Source organism: Trichechus manatus, unplaced genomic scaffold (assembly GCF_000243295.1).
Source record: "Trichechus manatus latirostris isolate Lorelei unplaced genomic scaffold, TriManLat1.0 scaffold00182, whole genome shotgun sequence".
Lineage (NCBI taxonomy): Eukaryota > Metazoa > Chordata > Mammalia > Sirenia > Trichechidae > Trichechus > Trichechus manatus.
The window spans coordinates 3,687,579-3,707,701 of NW_004444118.1; the positions used below are offsets into that span (position 1 = coordinate 3,687,579).

The 20,123-nt window shown below is 41.0% G+C and overlaps 1 protein-coding gene across 7 annotated transcripts in view; it reads left to right on the forward strand.

Moving 5' to 3' along the window:
* LOC101347466 (C-type lectin domain family 4 member C) overlaps window positions 1-20,123 on the forward strand; it is a 69,296-nt gene that overhangs the window by 12,784 nt on the left and 36,389 nt on the right. The gene's annotated exons all lie outside the window — the stretch shown is intronic.

The following is a 20,123-nucleotide window of genomic DNA, read 5'->3' on the forward strand; positions in this document are numbered from 1 at the left end:
TATTCTTTTACAGTTATGTAGGACAAACGTCTGAAATTAGTTTCACTGGGCTAAGTTTGGGTGTCGGCAAGGGTGATTCCTTCTGGGGGTTCTGGAGAAGAATTCATTTCCTTGCTTCTAGCAGCCACCTGTATTTCTTGGCCGTGGCCTCCCCCTCCATCTTCAAAGTATTGTTGTTAGTTGCCATGAAGTCTCTTCCGACTCATGGCACCCCTATGTGTGCAGAGTAGAACTGCTCCATAGGGTTTTCTTGGCGGTAATCTTAAGAGAAGCAGATGGTCAGGCCTTTTCTTCTGCAGTATTGTTAGGTAGGTTCAAACCGCCAATCTTTAGGTTAGCAGTGGATAGTAAAATATTTGTACCACCTAGGGACCTTCAAAGGAGCCCTGGTTGCACAGTGGTTAAACACCTACCTGTCTGTTAACTGAAAGGTCAGTGGCTGGAACCCACTCAGAGGCAGAAAGATGTGACAGTCTGCTTCTGTAAAGATTACAGCCTTGGAAACCCTATGGGCAGTTCTACTCTGTCGTATACAGTCATTGTGAGTCAGAATCCACACCACGGCAACGGGTTAGGTTTTCTTTTAGAGACTTTCAGGAGCCCTGTTGGTGCAATGGTTAAGTGGTGGCATCTAACTGAAAAGTTGATGGTTCTAACACACTCAGCAGCTCCATGGGAGAAAAGACTTGGCAATTTGCTCCCATAAAGATTACAGCCTAGGAAACCCTATGGGATAGTTCCACTTTGTCATATAGGGTTACTGTGAGTCTTAATCAACTCGACAGCACATAACAATAGGGACCTTCATCTCCAATTTCTGCTTCTGTCATCACATCACCTTCTCCTCTAACTCTGACTCCTTCTGTATCCTCTTCATAAGGACCATTGTGATTGCATTGGACCCATGAGGATAACCCAGGACAATCTCTTCATCTCAAAAACCTGAATTTAATCACATATGTAAAGTCTCTTTTGCCATATAAGGTAACATTTACAGATCTTGAGGATTAGAATGTGGGCATATATGGGGGTCATTATTTAGCCTACCACAATAACTTTTGACAGAAAGCATAAAAGATTGCAAGCATTCAGCAGAATGGCATTGAACTCCATTCCATTTATTTCAAGATATCTAATTTATAATGTAATGCTGAATTATGAAACTCAAAGTTATATACTCGAAACTTTTTTGACAGAATAGTGGAAACTTCCATAATGAAATTTCAGCCCAATTCCATGATGTTTCTGTTGTTTTCAGTTATTAAAACATTTTAATCTTACCATCTCAAGCCAACAAAGCTACCATTAATCCAAAAACACAAAATAATAAATGTTGGAGAGGTTTGTGGAGAGACTGGAACACTTACACATTGTTGGTGGGAATGTAAAATGTTGCAACCACTTTGGAAATCGATTTGATGGTTCCTTAAAAAGCTAGAAATAGAAGTACCATATGATCCAGCAATCCCACTTCTTGGAATATATCCTAGAGAAATAAGAGCCATCACAGGAATAGATCATGTTCATTGCAGCACTGTTCATGACAGCAAAAAGATGGAAACAAACTAGGTGCCCATCAACGGACGAATAGATAAACGAATTATCATATATTCACACAATGGAATACTATGCAATGGTAAAGAACAACGATGAATCTGCAAAACATCTCATAACATGGATGAATCTGGAAGGCGTTATGCTGAGTGAAATTAGTCAGTCACAAAAAGACAAATATTGTATGAGACCACTATTATAAGAACTCAAGAAAAGTTTTAAACACAGAAGAAAAAGTGTTTTGATGGTTAAGAGGGTGGGGAAGGAGGGAGAGGGGAATTCACTAACTAGATAGTAAACAAGAATTATCTTAGGTGAAGGGAAGGACAACACACAACACAGGGGAAGTCAGCACAACTGGACTAAACCAAAAGCTAGAAGTTACCTGAATACAACTAAACTCTTTGAGGTACAGAGTAGCAGGGGCAGGGGCCTGGGGACCATGTTTTCATGGGACATCTAGGTCAACTGGCATAACAAAGTTTATGAAGAAAATGTTCTGCATCTGGGATCTTAAAAGCTAACGAGCAGCCATCTAAGATGCATCAATTGGTCCCAACCCACCTGGAGCAAAGGAAAATGAAGAATACCAAAGACACAAGGAAAATATTAGCCCAAGAGACAAAAAGACCACATAAATCACAGATTCCATTAGCCTGAGACCAGAAGAACTAGATGGTGCCTGGCTACCACCGATGACCACCCTGACAGGAACACAACAGAGAGTCCCTGACAGAGCAGGAGAAAAATGGGGTGCAGAACTCAAATTCTAGTAAAAAGACCAGGCTTAATGGTCTGATTGAGACTGGAGGGACCCCAGAAGACATGGCCCCCAGACTCTCTGTTAGCCCAAAACTAAAACCATTCCTGAAGCCAACTCTTCAGACAGATTACACTGGACTATAAGACATAAAATGATACTCGTGAAGAGTGTGCTTCTTAGCTCAAGTAGATACATGAGACTAAATGGGCAGCTCCTTTCTGGAGGCTAGATGAGAAGGCAGAAAGGGACAGGAGCTGGATGAATAGACATGAGAAATCCAGAGTGGAAAGGAGGAGTGTGCTGTCACATTGTAGAGAGAGCAACTAGGGTCACATAATGTTTGTATAAATATTTGTATGAGAAACTAACTCGAGCTGTAAACTTTCACTTCAAGCCAAAGCAAAAAAAAAAAAACAAAAACAAAAAAAACCACTTTTGTCTTGGCTATTAAGTTTAAAACTTAGAAAAATAATTCCCCATCTGTATTAAAGGAAAGTAATTTGTAATAAGATACACATTTCAACATGTAAATGTCCACTTTAAAATTCTGAGCCCCCAAAAATTTTTGTCTCAAAACTTTGAGACAAAGCTGTCCTGTTCCAGTGGGGATTAAGGGTTGTTTTGGATTACCAGCACTTCCTGGTTCCCTCTCTCTTGCAATGGCTGAAAACCTGGCTGTTTCAGGGGGCTGCATCAATTGGACTTTAGAGGGGACTTTATGGAATCTTCCCTCTACACTCAATGGATATTGAGGTGAGATGTAAACTTTTACTCACTCACCCCTAGAACCATTTGCTTTGAGGACTTCCCATTTAGCAGTTTCTCTTGTGGAGATGGCTGTGAGTAGTTACTGGCAATACGGCTTGGGTTCCAGCTACTTTCAGAACTTGGCTCCTCAAATGATGGAAATGCAAGCTGTCTTCAGACTCTCTTGCCTCACAGGAACCCCCACCTCCACCCAACTCCTTTCTTAACACAGCAGCATCAGGGCTGGGCTATCAGGCTCTCCACTGGCTCAATGACTCAGCAGTGATCACCAGATAATGACTCAGAGACAATCAGCAGCTCCCAGCTTAGCTGTGGTCAGAGAAGACACTTTGGGCACATCTACTGCAATAGGGAGGAGGGAGAACATATTAATACTCTCCTTTTCCCCCATAGTAAGATAAAACAGATCCAAAACCAAACCCCTTGCCATTGACTCGATTCTGATTCATAGCAACCCTGTAGGACAGAGTAGAACCGCCCCATAGGGTTTCCAAGGCTATAAATCTTTATGGAAGCAGATAGACACATCTTTCTCCTGCAGAGCAGCTGGTAGGTTCAGACCACCACCCTTTCAGTTAGCAGCTGAGCACTTAACCACTGCCTCCCCAGGGCTCCCCCAGTATAAAACAGATAAGGCCCATAAAATCTTTAATTTTCCCAAATGCATTCTCTTGTTCTAGCTCTAGCCTCCTTTGACAACCGAAGTTGTTCTTGGGTCTGTTCTTATGAAATGGTACTCCGCAGCAAGCCCTGTAGGGAGGAAACAGAGTCTGCAGCTGGAATTTCTCTGAAACTAAAATGTAGGGTATTTAGGGTGATTAGTTTTCAGCTATAGGTTCTGGTGACCAGGAAACAGGAAGATCTCATTTAGCACTTCATACCAGCAAGTTACACATTTATTCCAAAGTTGCTTATTATTAGAATCTCACCATTTTGAAAAAAAAATGGATCTTAACATAAACTGATTTTAAATCTCATGAAGAATTCAAAAGGAAGAATAGAAAAAATATACAAACATGATAAATCTCATTCATAACACAGTAAAAAATTGATAAAAAATATATAAGTATCCTTATACTGCTTCACACTAACTAGGATGGCTAAGATTTTTTTTTTAAAACAGGAAAATAACAAATGTTGGTGAAGATGTGGGGAAACTGAAATCTTAATCCATTGTTGGGAAGAAAAATTGGTACAGCCGTTATGGAAAACAGTGTGGTGGTGGTTCCTCAGAGAACTAAAAATCAAACTACCATATGACCTAGCAACTCCACTGCTAGGAATATACCCAAGGGACTTGAAAGCAGCAACAGGAACAGACATATATGTACACCATTGTTCCTTGCAGCATTATTCACAATAGCTCAAAGGTGGGAACAACCTAAATGCCCGTCAACGGATGAATGGAACAATAAAATGTGGTACACACATACAATAGAATACCACTCAGCCAGAAAGGGAAATGAAGTCCTGATACATGCTACAACATGGACTGAGCTTGAAGACATTATGTTGAGTGAAATAAGTCAATCACAAAAGGACAAATATTGTATGACTTCACTTATATAAAAAGTTTCTTAGTGGTTACCAGGGGTGGGAGGGAGGGGAAAAGGGGGAGTTCTTGCTCATGGAGCACTGAGTTTCTGTTAATGGTGATGGAATAGTCACACTGATTACGGGTAATGGTTGCACAGTCAATTGGTGTAACTGATGTCACTAAGTTGTACACCTGTAAAAAGTTGAATTGGTCAATGCTGTGTGATATATATTTTTACAACAAAAATAAAAAGAAGAGTAGCTGCTGAGGATGCATATGTACAACCAAACATTTCAAGGGATTTGGTTCCTTGGTTTGGAGGTTTAGGGTCATGGTTTCATGGAACATCTTACTTACTTGGCCTATTATCATTTTTAGTGCTTTTGTTCTACCTCCTGTTCATTGCGTATTGCCTGGGGTCTTAAAAGCTTGCAAGCAGCCATCCAATAATTGGCGTTTATTTGCTTGGAGCCAGAGTGTAAGCAGGACAGTCAGGAACAGGAGGAGGATATGGAATGCATGGTTAATTGCCTCCATAAACAACTGCCTCCTTTACCATGAGACCAGAAGAACTGGATGGTGCCCAGCTATAATTACTGAACGTTTTGATCAAACATTCTATGGAAAAATCCTGATCAAACAGAGGAAAAATGCACTACAGAATTCCCAAATCCCATGGAATCCAGAATTTTTGGAGCTATTTAGGCTGGATGAATCTCCAAACTACTGTCCTGAAATAATCTTTAAATCTTATGCTTTAAACCAAAAATATCCCCTGAAGTCTTCTTAAAACCAGAAAAGTATTCCAGGGCTTCACATCAACGGGCTCTGACTGTAGCTCGAAAATATTTTAAAAAAGAATCCAGAAAGTTCTAAAAACGAAGACGCAATTAAGAAAGTGTCACCAGTGTTCCAAATGCTAACTCTGCTCTGTGGCTCTGCCCCTGCCCTTCGGGCCCAGGCGTCCTTCGGTGAGCACCACTCTCACTGGTGTGCCCATATGGTCCCGCCACTTCCTCATGCTGGAAGGGGGCAGCCAGAAAAAACAAAAGCCCTCTTCTCCCCCAAACCCTACCCAGGTGGAAACCAGACCCTGCCAGAGCAGGCACATTATGTGCAGTGAGTGCCTGTAAGTCCCCACCCCTACCTCTAGCTTTATATGCAAATACCACGCCATTTTATGTAAGGGACTTCAGATTCATGGATTTTGATATTTGCAGGGAATCCTGGAACCAATCCCCTGTGGATACCAGGGACAACTGTATAGATCAATGAATAGAATTGAGAGTCCAGAAATACACACTCACATTATGGTCAATTGATTTTTGGTAAGTGTTCCAAAATAACTCAAAAAATGGTGCTGGGACAAGTGGATATCCATATGCAAAATAATGAAGTCGGATCCCCTACCTCAACCATATACAAAAATTAACTCAAAATGAACCAAAGACTAAAGTTATAAAGCTCTTAGAATAAAATATAAGGGTATTAATCTTCAGGAACTTGAATTTGGCAATAGTTTCTTACATATGACACCAAAACCACAAGCAACAAAGGGAAAAATACACAAATTAGGTATCATAAAAATTTAAAACTTCTGTAAGAAAAAAAGAAAATAAACTTTACAGTGGAAAAACCCGACAAACACTATTTCAGCCAGGTGATCAAGGTCAACATCAACATTCATAAATCATGTTGCTAGTAGAAACAATTTATATGATACAATGAAAACGGCACTGTACCTCTGTGACGTTCTTCCCCAGACTCATATCATATCCCCAGTCCAATGAGAAAAGCATCAGACAACTTCCAATAATCGGACATACTACAAAATACCTGAGCAGTATGCCTCAAAACTGTTAAAAGTTATTTAATACAAGGAAAGTCTGAGAAGCTACCACAGCCAAGAAGACCCTAAGGAGACAACTAAATGTAATGTGGTATGCTGGGTGGGATCCTGGAGCAGATAACGATCATTAGGTGAAAACTAAGGAAATCAGAATAAAATATGCACTTATGTGGATAGTAAAGTATCAATTATTGGTTTGTTAACTGTAGCATAGTTTGCATTCCCCTTTCTGTAACGTATTTCATTTTAATTGTAGAAAACTTGAAAAATACAAAAAGAATGAAGAAAATAAAAACTCAATGCTTGAAATGAGCTATCGTGAAAGTTTTCATTCCCTCCTCCAGCCTTTCAGAATTCTCTCTTAATATATGTAAATGATACTTGCACAGCCACATACGTTTTAGAGGCATCATGGGAACCATAGAGAAATAGCTGAGCCAATGTCAAGTCCATCTGAGGCACCTGCTTTGTACCAGCAGTTCTCAAACCTGAGTGTGCCTCAGAATCACCTGAAAGGCTTGTTAAAACACAGGTCGTGGGCCCCACCCCCAAGAGTTTCTGATTCAGTAGATCTGGGGTGGGGCCCAAGAATATACGTGTCTGAAATGTTGAAATGATATTTTTTATATATTGAGTTAATTAAAGTAAATGCTTGCTCTCATGAAGCTTACATTATAGTAATACAGTGCTTGTAATTTACTTTAGGAGTCCCTAGGTGATACAAAGGGTTAAGCACTTGACCACTAGCCAACAGGTGGGCAGTTGGAACCCACCCAACCACCTTGGGAGACAACCCCAGTGATCTGCTTCCAGAAGGTCACAGCCTTGAACACCCTATGGAACGGTTCTACTCTGCACACGTGGGGTCACCATGAGTTAGAATCAACTTGAGGGCAACTACCAGCAACAATTACCTTAAACTATTTCAGCATAGAGTGATAGGATATATCTGCCAGACACGTGCATTGGCAAAAATATTTTAAAAATACTCACCTTTCTTGCATGAACATGTGAAAAGGGGCTAAGGATTCAGCAAAGCCTAAAGGCTGTTTTATCATGAATGACTGAGAACTAACTTGTCCTCGCTGACAGAATTTTTAGTTGCCCCTGGAATGTTGTCACATCTGCCTAGCATGAATTTTTCATAAAAGAGTTTGGTTAGGGTACCTAAAAAGAGCTGGAATTCATGGCTCTTAAACAATGGTTTGCATGAAATGTTTTGTATATCCTTGTTAGTGAATAAATGTTAAATAAGTAATCTGAGTGTGGCTTAGAATCTGGTCTGAGTCTTGATTTCCTCATAAGCTGGTAGAATGAGGTCAGCTAACCTTCAAACTTTTCATGGTTATCTTTATATATTAACTTAATCACTATTTTCTTCTTGAAATCTGAGTACTTACAATTGGATAAGTCATAATCCTTGGTTTGTGACAATTAGAGCCATGTCGTCATTAGTCCATGAAAAGCCTACATTTATTTATTTAATTAGATATGCCATTAGTTCATTGTAATAATGAAATAAACACCCATGAAACCAGCATTTAAAACAAATGCCAGGACCTTGACAGTAGCCTATATCTATCCTACGGTTTCTCAACAACAGTACTGTTGACATTTTGGACCTGACAATTCTTTGCTGTGGGGGGCTGTCCTGTGCATTATAGGATGCTTAGCAGTGTTCCAAGGAGCCCTGGTTGCGCAGTGGTTAAACACTTGGCTGCTAACTGAAAGGTCAACAGTTAGAACCAAAAGGCAGAGTCAAGGGAGAAAAGACATGGAGATCTGCTCCTGTAAAGATTAAATCCCTTGCTGTAGAGTCGATTCCGACTCATAGGGACCCTATAGGACAGAGTAGAACTGCCCCAACTGCCCGATAGGGTTTCCAAGGAGCAGCTGGTAGATTAAAACTGCTGACCTTTTGGTTAGCAGCCGAGCTCTTAACCACTACAACACCAGGGCTCCCCTGTAAAGATTACAGCCTAGGAAACCCTATGGGAGAAGTTCTACTCTGTCCTGGAGGGTCACTATGAGTCGGAATCGACTCAACAGCAGAGGGTACAATGGATAGCAGTTTTCCTGGCATCTACCCACTAAATGCCAGAAGCACACCTCTCTCCCGTTCATGGCAAGCAAAAATGTTTCTAGACATTGCAAATGTCCCTTATGGAGACAAAAGTGTCCTCAGCTGAGGACCACTTATTTATTCATATGGTCCCCCATGTTAGTTTTCTATTGTTGCTATAACAAATAACCACAAACCTAGTGGCTTGAAACAATACAAATTTATTATCGTAGTTCCGTAGGCGTAGAAGTCCTTTGAGGATCTCACTGGCTAAAATCAAGGTGGTGGCAGGGCTGTGTTCCCTTCTGGAGGCTCTAGGGGAGAACTGGTTTCCTTGCCTCTTCCAGCTTCCTTGATTTGTGCCCCTCTTCCTCCAGCTTCAAACCTAGCAAAAGTGAGTCCAGTCCTTCTCACATCTTGCATTATTCTTTCTTCCACAGTCACATCTCCCTCTCCTTTTCTGCCTCCCTCCTCCACATTCAAATGCCCTTCTGATTACACTGGGCCCACCCAGATAATCCAGGCTAATCTTAAAGACAGCTGATTAGCAACTTTAATTCCATCTGTACCCTTAATGCCCATGTGCCACATAACCTCATATATTCACAGATGCCAGAGATTAGGATATGGACATCTTTTGTTGTTGTTAGCTGCTGTGTGGTCAGTCCTCGACTCATGGCAACTCATGCACAATAAAATGAAATGATGCTTGGTCCTGCACCATCTCCATGATCAGTTGTGGAAGGGACCATTGTGATCCATAGAGTTTTCATTGGCTGACTTTAAGAAGTAGATCTCCAGGTCTTTCTTTCTAGTCTGTCTTAGTCTGAAAGCTCTGCTGAGACTTGCTTAGCATCATAGCAACACCCAAGCCTCCACTGACAGATGGGGTGGCAGCACATGAAGTGCATTGGCTGAGAACTGAACCCAGGTCTCCCACGTGGAAGTAGAATTATACCACTGAACCACCAATGAACCACCAACGCCTCATGGACATCTTGCGGGGAGGTACATTATTCTTTACTATATTCCCCATTCCATTCCCCTGCCTCCTCCCACCCAAGGTAATAATCATCTTGAATTCTTTGTTCATCATTCCCTTGCTTTCCTTTTGAGATATTTGTAATGCCTTCTGTATGTATCACTAAGGAGCCCTGGTGATGCAGTGGTTAAGTGCTTGGCTCCTAATTGAAAGGTCAGCAGTTCGAATCCACCAGCGGCTCCTCAGGAGAAAGATGTGGCATTCTGCTTCAGTAAAAATTACAGCCTTGGAAACCCTATGGAGTAGTTATGCTCTGTCCTGTAGGGTCACTATGAGTCAGAGTCAACTTGATGGCAACTGGTTTGGGTGTTTATACGTACCACTACAAGGTATATATATTTTAATTTGCATTGTTTTATAACTTTCAAAAACAGATATTGGGCTATATATGTAATCTTTTGAGACTTATGTTTTCACTTAATATTTTGTGGATAAGATTTATCCATATTATTTCATTTCATTGCAGTTCATTCATTTTTACTTGAATGAATGTATCACAACTTTATTAATCGACTCTCCTATTGGTGGACATTTGGGTTGTTTCCAGGTTTTTGCCATTGTGAACAGGACTGCTATGAACATTCTTGGGCATGTCCTCTTTTGCATATCTGTAAGTATGTCCCTTGGATATAAACTTTGTTGTTGTTAGTTGCCCTCAAGTCGATTCCAACTCATGGCAACACCATGCGTGCAGAGTCCAACTGTGCTCCATAGGGTTTTCAAGGCTGTGAACTTTTGGAAGCAGATCGGCAAGCTTGTCATAAGAGGTGTCTCTGGGGTTCAAATTGCCAGCCTTTCAGTTTGTAGTCTAGTGTTTAACTGACCATTTGCACCACCCAGGGACTCCTAGATATGAACCTAGGAGTAAAATATCCAGGTCGGAGTTTGTGACTATTTAAATTACTTTCCAAAATGGTTGGCATCAACTTACACTCAGTCCCCAGTATATAAGAGACCCTATGGGCCCACATCCTCTTTTTCAAGTGGTATCACAGACATTTTACTCTTTACTAATTAAATGAACATAAAATGGTATTGTATTCTGGTTGTGATTTGTATTTCCCTGTGCACTGATTATATTTACTTGCAAATCAGATTTCATTTAAACAAAAGGCTCTTTGGCTTAAAGAGTTAAGGAAATAACAGCTTGAATAAATAGACAAAAATATAAAACGTTGGCAGGGTCTGTAGAGGGAATGGTTTGTGCTACATTTCTGTGAGCCTGAAATAGCTACTGGGAGGTCTCCAAATTTATGTTGATTTTCACAGGTTTGTCAAGTCTGGATTTTGTTAACAAAAGAGGTATAAAACTTGGAAGTTATAATAGCCAACTGCCTCATCTGTCTTTGCAATGTTGTTGTGTGCCATTGAGTTGATTCTGACTCATAGCAACCCTATAGGACAGAACAGAAAGGCCTCATAGGGTTCCCAAGGCTGTAATCTTTACGGGAGCAGATTGCCAGGTCTTTTCTCCCGCAGGGCAGGTGGTAGGTTCGAACCAGTGCCGCCAGGGCTCTTTGTCTTTGCAATAGAATATAGATAAAAGCATTGAGGGATTGTGAGGATGTGGATAGGTCTTAAACAGTGAGTGCGTTTACTACAGGTGTTTCCAAAGATAATGGACTTTGAAGTTTAGGCTTTCGTGAACTGCCATTTAAATTGACTAAAGGTGTTATTTGTAGAGGATTTAACATGATCTTTCAAAATAGACAGGGGATCTGATGAGAGAAACATTCATTACAGTAAAAAGAAACCATCAGTGTAGTGTATTTTTAGAAATAAGATCTCTACAAGGGTCTACCCACCTGACAGGCTTGGTGGATCAATGTCCCTTCTAGTCTGTGGATATACGTGCCTTTGATTGAACAGCATAAAATATCTTCCCTACTGACACAGAAAGTCTAGCTGGTCCTCTAAAAAATATGCTGATAGATGCCAGATGAGCCAAAATTTCTCCTTTTCATTTTGTGGATCTTGATATTCTATGGCATGTAAACCTCTGTGAGGATCTTCTTATCTTTTTTTTTTTTGACATTCCCGTTTTGTATACAATAACCTAGTTGCGGTTGAGTTGATTCCAACTCATAGCCACCCCATAGGACAGAGTAGAACTGCCTCATAGGGTTTCCAAGGAGCAGCTGGGTGGATTCGAACTGCCAACCTTGGGTTAGCAGCCAAGCTATTAACCACTGCACCACCAGAGTTCCTTGTATACAATTGTGCTGAAAATTTTTTAGAGTCCTAAAATGCAATTTTTTTTTCCTCAAGGGTTCTGGGGTATTTGTACTTCCATTCTAGGCATCAATAGAGCAGGATCATAGCAATTTTTTTTAAAAGGCCTGTCCTTTTATAAGGTCCCTTGGAAGATGCAAACAGTTAAAGCTTGACTGCTAACTCTATGTTTAGTGGTTTGAACCCACCCAGCAGCACTGTAGAAGAAAGGCATGGCTATCTACTTCTGTAGAGATTACAGCTAAGAAAACCCTATGGAGCAGTTCCATTCTGTAACACATGGGGTAGTCATGAGTTGGAATCATCCTGATGGCAGCAGGTTTGACTTTTTGGTTTTTTTTTTTTATATTTTTCACACATAAATACGGTGTGGAATTTTGTAAGTGTAGAAAATGTCCTTTGTTCCCTTGATAACCCAAAATCTGTAAAATGTTTCATAGGCAAAAAAGACTCTAATATATCATATTACACCATGTGTTTGCATCTCTGACTTTAGTGCTCACTGGGCCATGACTTCTCAAGCCTCCACCCATGGACCCTCCTCCAAGCCTCCAGTTTCCATCGAGTTGATTCTGACTCACAGTGATCATGGATGTCAAAGTAGAACTTCTCCACAGGGTTTTCAGTGGCTGATTTTTCTGAAGTAGATCACCAGGTCTTTCTTCTGAGGTACCTCTGCTTAGACTTGAATCACCAACCTTTTGGTTAGCAGCCAAACACATTAACTGTTTGCATCACCCAGAGACTCCCTTCCAAGCCTAGAACATCCATTTTCATAAACTGTAGCTACTGGTGAATAAAACAGTCATCATAGCATAACTGTATTGGATGAGCTGAACCTGGTAGAATGCAAGTATGGTTCAATCGATTACTTTTGTGTGTGGCCTTTCTAGCCATGGTCTTGTACCTCCCACTCAGGTGATTATGTGATAGGGCAATTATGGCCTACCAAGGGGATTGTTCAGTTTTGCCTTAAAAGCAGAGCCAATTCCAGAGCAGAGAGGAGGAGCCCACCGCCAAGGAAGGAGAGACCTGGCAGCAGGAGATGGCGTGGTGGTCTTCCTGGACCACGGAGAGAGAAAGCTGAGTGCCTTTGGGCAGAGATGAGGGATGGGAAGAGGCATGCCTGGGAGCACTGCTGGGAAGAGGCTATCGTGGTGGAAGAACTATGTCTTGAGTATTCCTGAACCTGAATTGTAACTGTTACTTCCCCAATAAACCCCATAATTTGTGAGTATGGTCTGTGAGTTCAGTGTGGCCACTGCACTGAATTATTGAACTCAGTAGAGAGTGCTGTGGAAGGGACTGGACTGTTGGTGTCAGAATTGGTAAAGATGGCAGAGAGAGGAGGCATGTCTGACCTCTGCCTCATAGGAATCAGCCTTGGGCTGTTGATCTTGATTCTCCTTTCCCCTTGGGAAGTTGGAGGAGGTCAGACACTGCCCCCACGCAGTTTTACAGCAAGCAAAAAGAAGATCCATTCTTTTTCAGTAATTACCTGTTTAATCTGCTCTATATAATAGTTCTTTTCTATACCTAAATGAAACCTTGGGAAGATACAGAACTTTTCTAGTCTCTCTTATTCATTAATGAATTAATTACTTTTATCTAAACACAGGTAGTCCCTGATTTACGACAGTGTTCCCTTCTGACAACTCCATCGTAAGTCAGTTTTGACGTAAGTCGAATACCTCTTATCTTTTTTTTTTTACTTTTCATTATTTTTGCCTTTTATTATCAGTATCTTTATAAATCAGATCTTTGAATATCTCGAGTGAACATCTGAGAATGATAACATCAGCAAATTATGTGCTGCAACATTGTATGTAGTGCATATTATTAATGATAAAATGTAAAAAGAAACCAGACGGTCATAAGTGTAGTTCATCATAACTCAAATACATTATAAATAGGGGACTATCTGTTTTTAAATATTGATCTAGACCAAAATTTTACTCTCTAATTTTCTTAAAAGTGTCTCTATTTTCCCACTGCTCAGAGACGTTAGGGCGTGGTGTGGACTAGAGAAAAGAACGAAGTCTTACATTTTGAGAGATTTTAAATCTGATGTCAGTACCCTGTGGATATGGCGGATGTCTAAATGTTTTACCTGGGATATTTTTGTCAGTTCTTCAGAAATTCTCCTTTAGGGACCTCTCACATACAATTCCTTGATGAGGTCACGTCCCTTGTGACTGGCCACTTAGGACTCATACCTCAACCAATGGCTTCCAGTTATCCGCTGTAGATAGACTCTATTGAGGACACCTTGACCTTGCAGCTGTTTCTCTTGGGTGGGGTCCCTTTCAATATAACTCAAGTCTAACTCCTTTCTGAGGAGGCCATATCTACCCAGCAGGGAACTACCCTCATGTGTCCTGTCAAAAATAAGCCAATTCAGAGCACCATTAACAGACTGTTATGCAGGTTTAATAGACAACTTTAAAGTTGGGCAGTACATTATTACCCAGTAAATGAGTACTGTGAGTAATTAAGATTTTCAGGGTACTTATACTGTAGGGGAAAAACATCACAAAGTTTAGTAAAGCAAAAAGAAAGTTTTATTCAGCATATATTCAAAAAAGCAAATGTGGGAAGCGGACAACCATGCTGCCAAAGCCACATCTGCCTGAGTCCAAGGAAATATCACAGAACAGACAAAAGTGGGAAAACGGACAAGCATGCTGCTAGAGCCATGTCTGTTGAAGTCCAAAGAATATTACAGAATAGGCAAGAATGGGAAAACGGACAAGCATGCTGCCATAGTCATGTCTGCCCGAGTCCAAAGAACATTACTGAGCCATCAGTATATATTAACATTGCAAATGGGCAAAACCATTGAAAGCTTTACCTTTTCACAGATTGGCTAGAAATTGTGATCCTACATTTTGAATTGTCTTTCTTAACAATTGTTGGTACAGGTTTCAGTAATGACAGTCAGCAGGGTCTTCACTGATCCAAAAAGTTTCTAGTCACTAAATGCTAATACAAAAAGGTAAGAGTAGAAAGTCTTTTGTGTTCTGTTTGATTGGCTTTATGTGAGTTTCCCTAAAAGACATTTCCCAGGATTATCTTAGCTATTGTCTTTATACCTCAGGGCCCTGTTGATGTGTCCTTGTGAGTCCTTGTGAGCCCTTGCGAGCCCTTGTGAGCCCTTGTGAGTCCAGCTCGAGCTGGGTCACATTCTCTGTGCTCAAGGACGGGCATAATAACTCCAATATTATTTCCTAAATCACTTATATATGGTTTCATCATGAACTCTTAACAAAAAAATTTTGACTGCTTGGTGATTATGTCAGAATACATAAATCTTATAGGAGACTAGTATGTGCTCAAACATTATAAAGAATAGAAAAATAGAAATCTTGCTATAAGACAATCATAAGATCAGTGAGCCATAAGTGTAAGACCTCTGGAGTCTTAGAAACAGGACATGTTGATTAATCTTTGATTGTTTTCTGAAAAGATAAGTATCACATACTTCAATGAGCCGGATCACCTAAATACAATTATGAGAAATTAGACAAGATGCTTCTAAAGATTAGTTACAGTTTAACGCATGACTATAAGCTTTAAGGAACCCTGGTGGCATAGTGGTTAAGAGCTCAGCTGCTAACCAAAAGTTTGGCAGTGTGAATCCACCAGTGCTTTTTGGAAGCCCTATGGAACACTTCTACTCTGTCCTATATGGTAGCTATCCGGTCACTATGAGTTGGAATTGACTTGACAGCAATTTTTTTTTATAAGCTTTAAAAATTATACAAATATGATTATGCAGCACATAGGTTTCTAATATTTAATAAATAAACTTTAGTGTCATGGAAAAGAGAACGCTCTCTGTTTGCCTAAGCAAAACTTATAATTTTACTTTATAGTCTTCAGAACTCTGGAAGTGTATGCAGTTTTCACTCTCACTGAACTGAGAGTTCACTTAAGAAAACTCCAAGAATCCAGTGTCTCCTTATCTCAGTCAGGGTCCTGTCAAAAACCTAAAGGCGCAGGGAAACACCAAAAATTAGCATAACAGAATATATTTATTGTGAGTAGATACGATTTGCTTCAACCAGGAAGGTATCAGGAAGGCGCTCTGAACAGGGAAGAGTGGTTATGTAGGAGTCCAGGCAGGGTATTCTGGAGGTCATTTTAATTCTCCAAAGGGGCCCAATGCTTAGGGCAAAACAATCTGTGCTAAACTGCTTACCAGGCTATTGTTTGACTTGAAGGTGACTTTAGGAAAATAGTTCCTTAAAGGGTCAAGGTTCAAAAGGACACCTAAGGGCAAGTGGCCTAGGAGGGTCACCCCAACTCCATGGACCCAGAAATCTGGATTTCAGGAGAATTAAGATGGTTTCTCAGTCCAGACAGGAAAACAGAAACCATGTAGGTATTTCAAACAGAGAATTTATGACAGAAGATTTGTTATAACAGTGTTTGAAGATCTCAGGGAGTAAAAAGGAAAGATGGGTTAACCCGAAGTTTAGTGTTTATGGGAAGTTGCCCCACCCCTAGGGCTGGAAGATCCTGAGCACAGGAGCACACTCACTGCCTCCACAAGGGTTTAGACCACTACTGCCAGACTCTCTAATTTCTGCTGCTGAAACTGCCAAAGGCTGCCGGGGCCTATTGTTTCAGGAGACATTTAAAAAAATAGAGATAGGAAAGAATAATGGTATGAGGATATGAGAAATGCCCATTTTTCACTTCTCTGTTCCCATGCAGCACTTCCTTCTCTGACCCTAGCCACTAAGGTGCACCTGACCCAAGCCATGGTATCTTGTCTCCTCATATGCATGTAAAAGCTGGACAGTGAGTAAAGATCAAAGAAGAACTGATGCCTTTGAATTGTGATGTTGGCAAAGAATATTGAATATATCATGAAACTGCCAGGAGAACGAACAAATTTGTCTTGGAGGAAGTACAGCCAGAATGCTCCTTAGATGTGAGAATGGTGAGACTTCATCTCATGTACTTTGGACATGTTATCAGGAGGGACCAGTCCCAGAGAAGGACATCATGCTTGGTAAAGCAGAGGCTCAGCAAAAAAGAGGAAGGCCTTCAATGAGATGGACTGACACAGTGGCTGCAACAATGGCCTCAAACATAGCAATGATTGCGAAGATGGCGCAGGACTGGGCAATGTTTTGATCTGTTGTACACGGAGTAGCTATGAGTCAAAACTGACTTAACAGCACCTAACAACAACAACAGAGCCACCTGGAACTTGGTCAGATCTCATAAGTTAAAAGGACACCATCCTTCAGACTATCAAATAGGCAGACACTATCCACAAGGTGGAGTGCAGTGAATTACTTAATATGGCCCTTCTAGCCATGTGTGGTCTTGTGACTCCCACAAAATGATTGGGTAGGACTACGCAAATAAGGTGCTGGCTGCCCACCAAAGCAATTGGACAGCTTGCTAACAATGCAAACAAGGTGCATGGAACACTTGCTTGGTTAGGACCATGCTAAGAAGGTGTATGGAACCCTAAAGAGGGAATTGGTCAGTTTTCCCATCCCATTAGGCTTAATGGGAGCTGATCACAGAAGCACAGAGGGGAAATTTAACCTCACTACCACCAAGAAAAAAGAGGCAGAAGCAGAGAGCATCTTTTGGACCCAGGGTCCCTGCACTGAGAACCTCCTAGACCCAAGAGACCAAGAGCTGCGACACCGGAGAATGTGCGAGACAGTGAGAAGTGGTGGCCAAGAAACAGTGGCAGCAGAACAAGGAGACCAGCGCGAAATGGCACATGAGATGAGGAGGCTACAGTGGGCATGCTGATCCATGGAGCAAGAGAGCTGAGAGCCTTCAGGCAAGAGGCATCCTAGCAGAGTGTGGTGCCTCCTGGCACTTGGCAGAGCCAAAATGTTTTATAACACTTGCCCAAGCAGGACAGAGGCCAGGCCGAAGGGCTAAGTGGCTGAGAGCCAAGAGAGAGGCCTTCTAGATACAAGAACTGTATCCTGAGTCATTCCTGATCCTGAATATAACCTGGTACTTCCCTAATAAGCACCATAACTGTGAGTATGGTCTGTGAGTTCTGTGTGGCCATTGAAATGAATTATCAAACCCAGCAGAGAAGCCAAGAGTGCCATGGAAGGGACAGTTTGTGTTAGAACTGATAAAAAAGATCGGAGAGAGGAGGTCTGTCTGATCTGCACCTCATAGGAATCAGCTTTGCGCTGTTGATCTCCTCTCCCCTCCTTTCTTTAAATTGCGCTAAATTGAAAGTTTACAGCTTAAGTTAGTTTCTCATACAAAAATTTATCCACGCATTGTTATGTGACCCTAGTTGCTATCCCTATAATGTGACAGCACACTCCTCCTTTCCACCCTGGATTTCCCGTGTCCATTCAACCAGTTCCTATCCCTTTCTGACTTCTCATCTCACCTCTGGACAGGAGCTGCCCATTTAGTCTCGTGTATCTACTTGAACTAAAAGCACACTTCGTGAGTATCATTTTATGTCTTATAGTCCAGTCTGATCTTTGTCTGAAGAGTTGGCTTTGGGAATGGTTTTAGTTCTGGGTTAACAGAAAGTCCAGGGACCATGTCTTCTGGGGTTCCTACAGTCTCAGTCAGACCATTAAGTCTAGTTTTTTTTTTTACTAGAATTTGAGTTCTGCACCCTCCTTTTCTCCTGCTCTGTCAGGGACTCTGTGTTGTGTTCCCTGTCAGGCCAGTTATTGGTGGCAGCCAGGCACCATCTAGTTCTTCTGGTCTCAGGCTGATAGAGTCTATGGTTTATGTGGCCCTTTTTGTCTCTTGGGCTAATATTTTTCTTGTGTCTTTGGTGTACTTCATTTTCCTTTACTCCAGGTGGGTCAGGACCAATTGATGCATCTTAGATGGCCACTGACTAGTTTTTAAGACCCCAGACACCATTCACCAAAGTGGAATGCAGAATATTTTCGTAATAAACTCTGTTATGCCAGTTGACCTAGATTTCCCCTGAAACCATGGCCCCCAGACCCCCGCACCTGCTACTCTGTCCCTCGAAGTGTTTGGTTGTGTTCAGGAAACTTCTTAGCTTTTGGTTTAGTCCAGTTGTGCTGACTTCCCCTGTAGTGTGTGTTGTCCTTTCCTTCACCTAGGATAATTTTTATCTAATATCTAGTTAGTGAATACCCCCTCCCTCCCTCCTACCCTCATAACCATCAAAGAATGTTTTCTTCTGTGTTTAAACTTTTTCTTGAGTTTTTGTTATAGTGGTCTCATACAACATTTGTCCTTTTGTGACTGACTAATTTCATTCAGCATAATGCCTTCCAGATTTATCCATATTATGAGATGTTTTGCAGATTCATCGTTGTTCTTTATCATTGCATAGTATTCCACTGTGTGAATATACCATAATTTGCTTATCCATTCGTCCATTGATGGGCACTTAGGTTGCTTCCATCTTTTTGCTGTCGTGAACAGTGCTGCAATGAACATGGGTGTGCATGTATCTATTCAAGTGATGGCTCTTATTTCTCTAGGGTATATTCCAAGGAGTGGGATTGCTGGATAGCATGGTACTTCTATTTCTAGCTTTTTAAGGAAGCATCAAATAAATTTCCAAAGTGGGTGTACCATTTTACATATTTTACATTCCCACCAGCAGTGTACAAGTGTTCCAGTCTCTCCACAACCTCCCCAACATTTATTATTTTGTGTGTTTTGGATTAATGCTAGCCTTGTTGGGGTGAGATGGTATCTCATTGTAGTTTTGATTTGCATTTCTCTAATGGTTAATGATTGCGGGCATTTCCTCATGTATCTGTTAGCCACCTGAAAGTCTTCTTTGGTGAAGTGCCTGTTCATATCCTTTGCCTATTTTTTAATTGGGTTATTTGTCTTTTTGTTGTTGAAGTTCTGCAATATCTTGTAGATTTTTGAGATTAGATCCTGATCAGATATATCATAGCCAAAATTTTTTTCCCAGTCTGTAGGTTGTCTTTTGACTCTTATGGTGAAATCTTGTGATGAGTATAAGTGTTTGATTTTTAGGAGCTCTCAGTTATCTAGTTTCCCTTCTGGTGTTTGTGCATTGTTAGTTATGTGTTGTATTCTGTTTATGCCATGTATCAGGGCTCCTAGCATTGTCCCTATTTTTTCTTCCATGATCTTTATTGCTTTAGATTTTATATTTAGGTCTTTGATCCATTTTGAGTTAGTTTTTGTGCATGGTGTCAGGTATGGGTCTTGTTTCAGTTTTTTGCAGATGGATGTCCAGTTATGCCAGCACCATTTGTTAAAGAGACTGTCTTTTCCCCAATTAACGGACTTTGGGCTTTTGTCAAATATCAGCTGCTCATAGGTGGATGAATT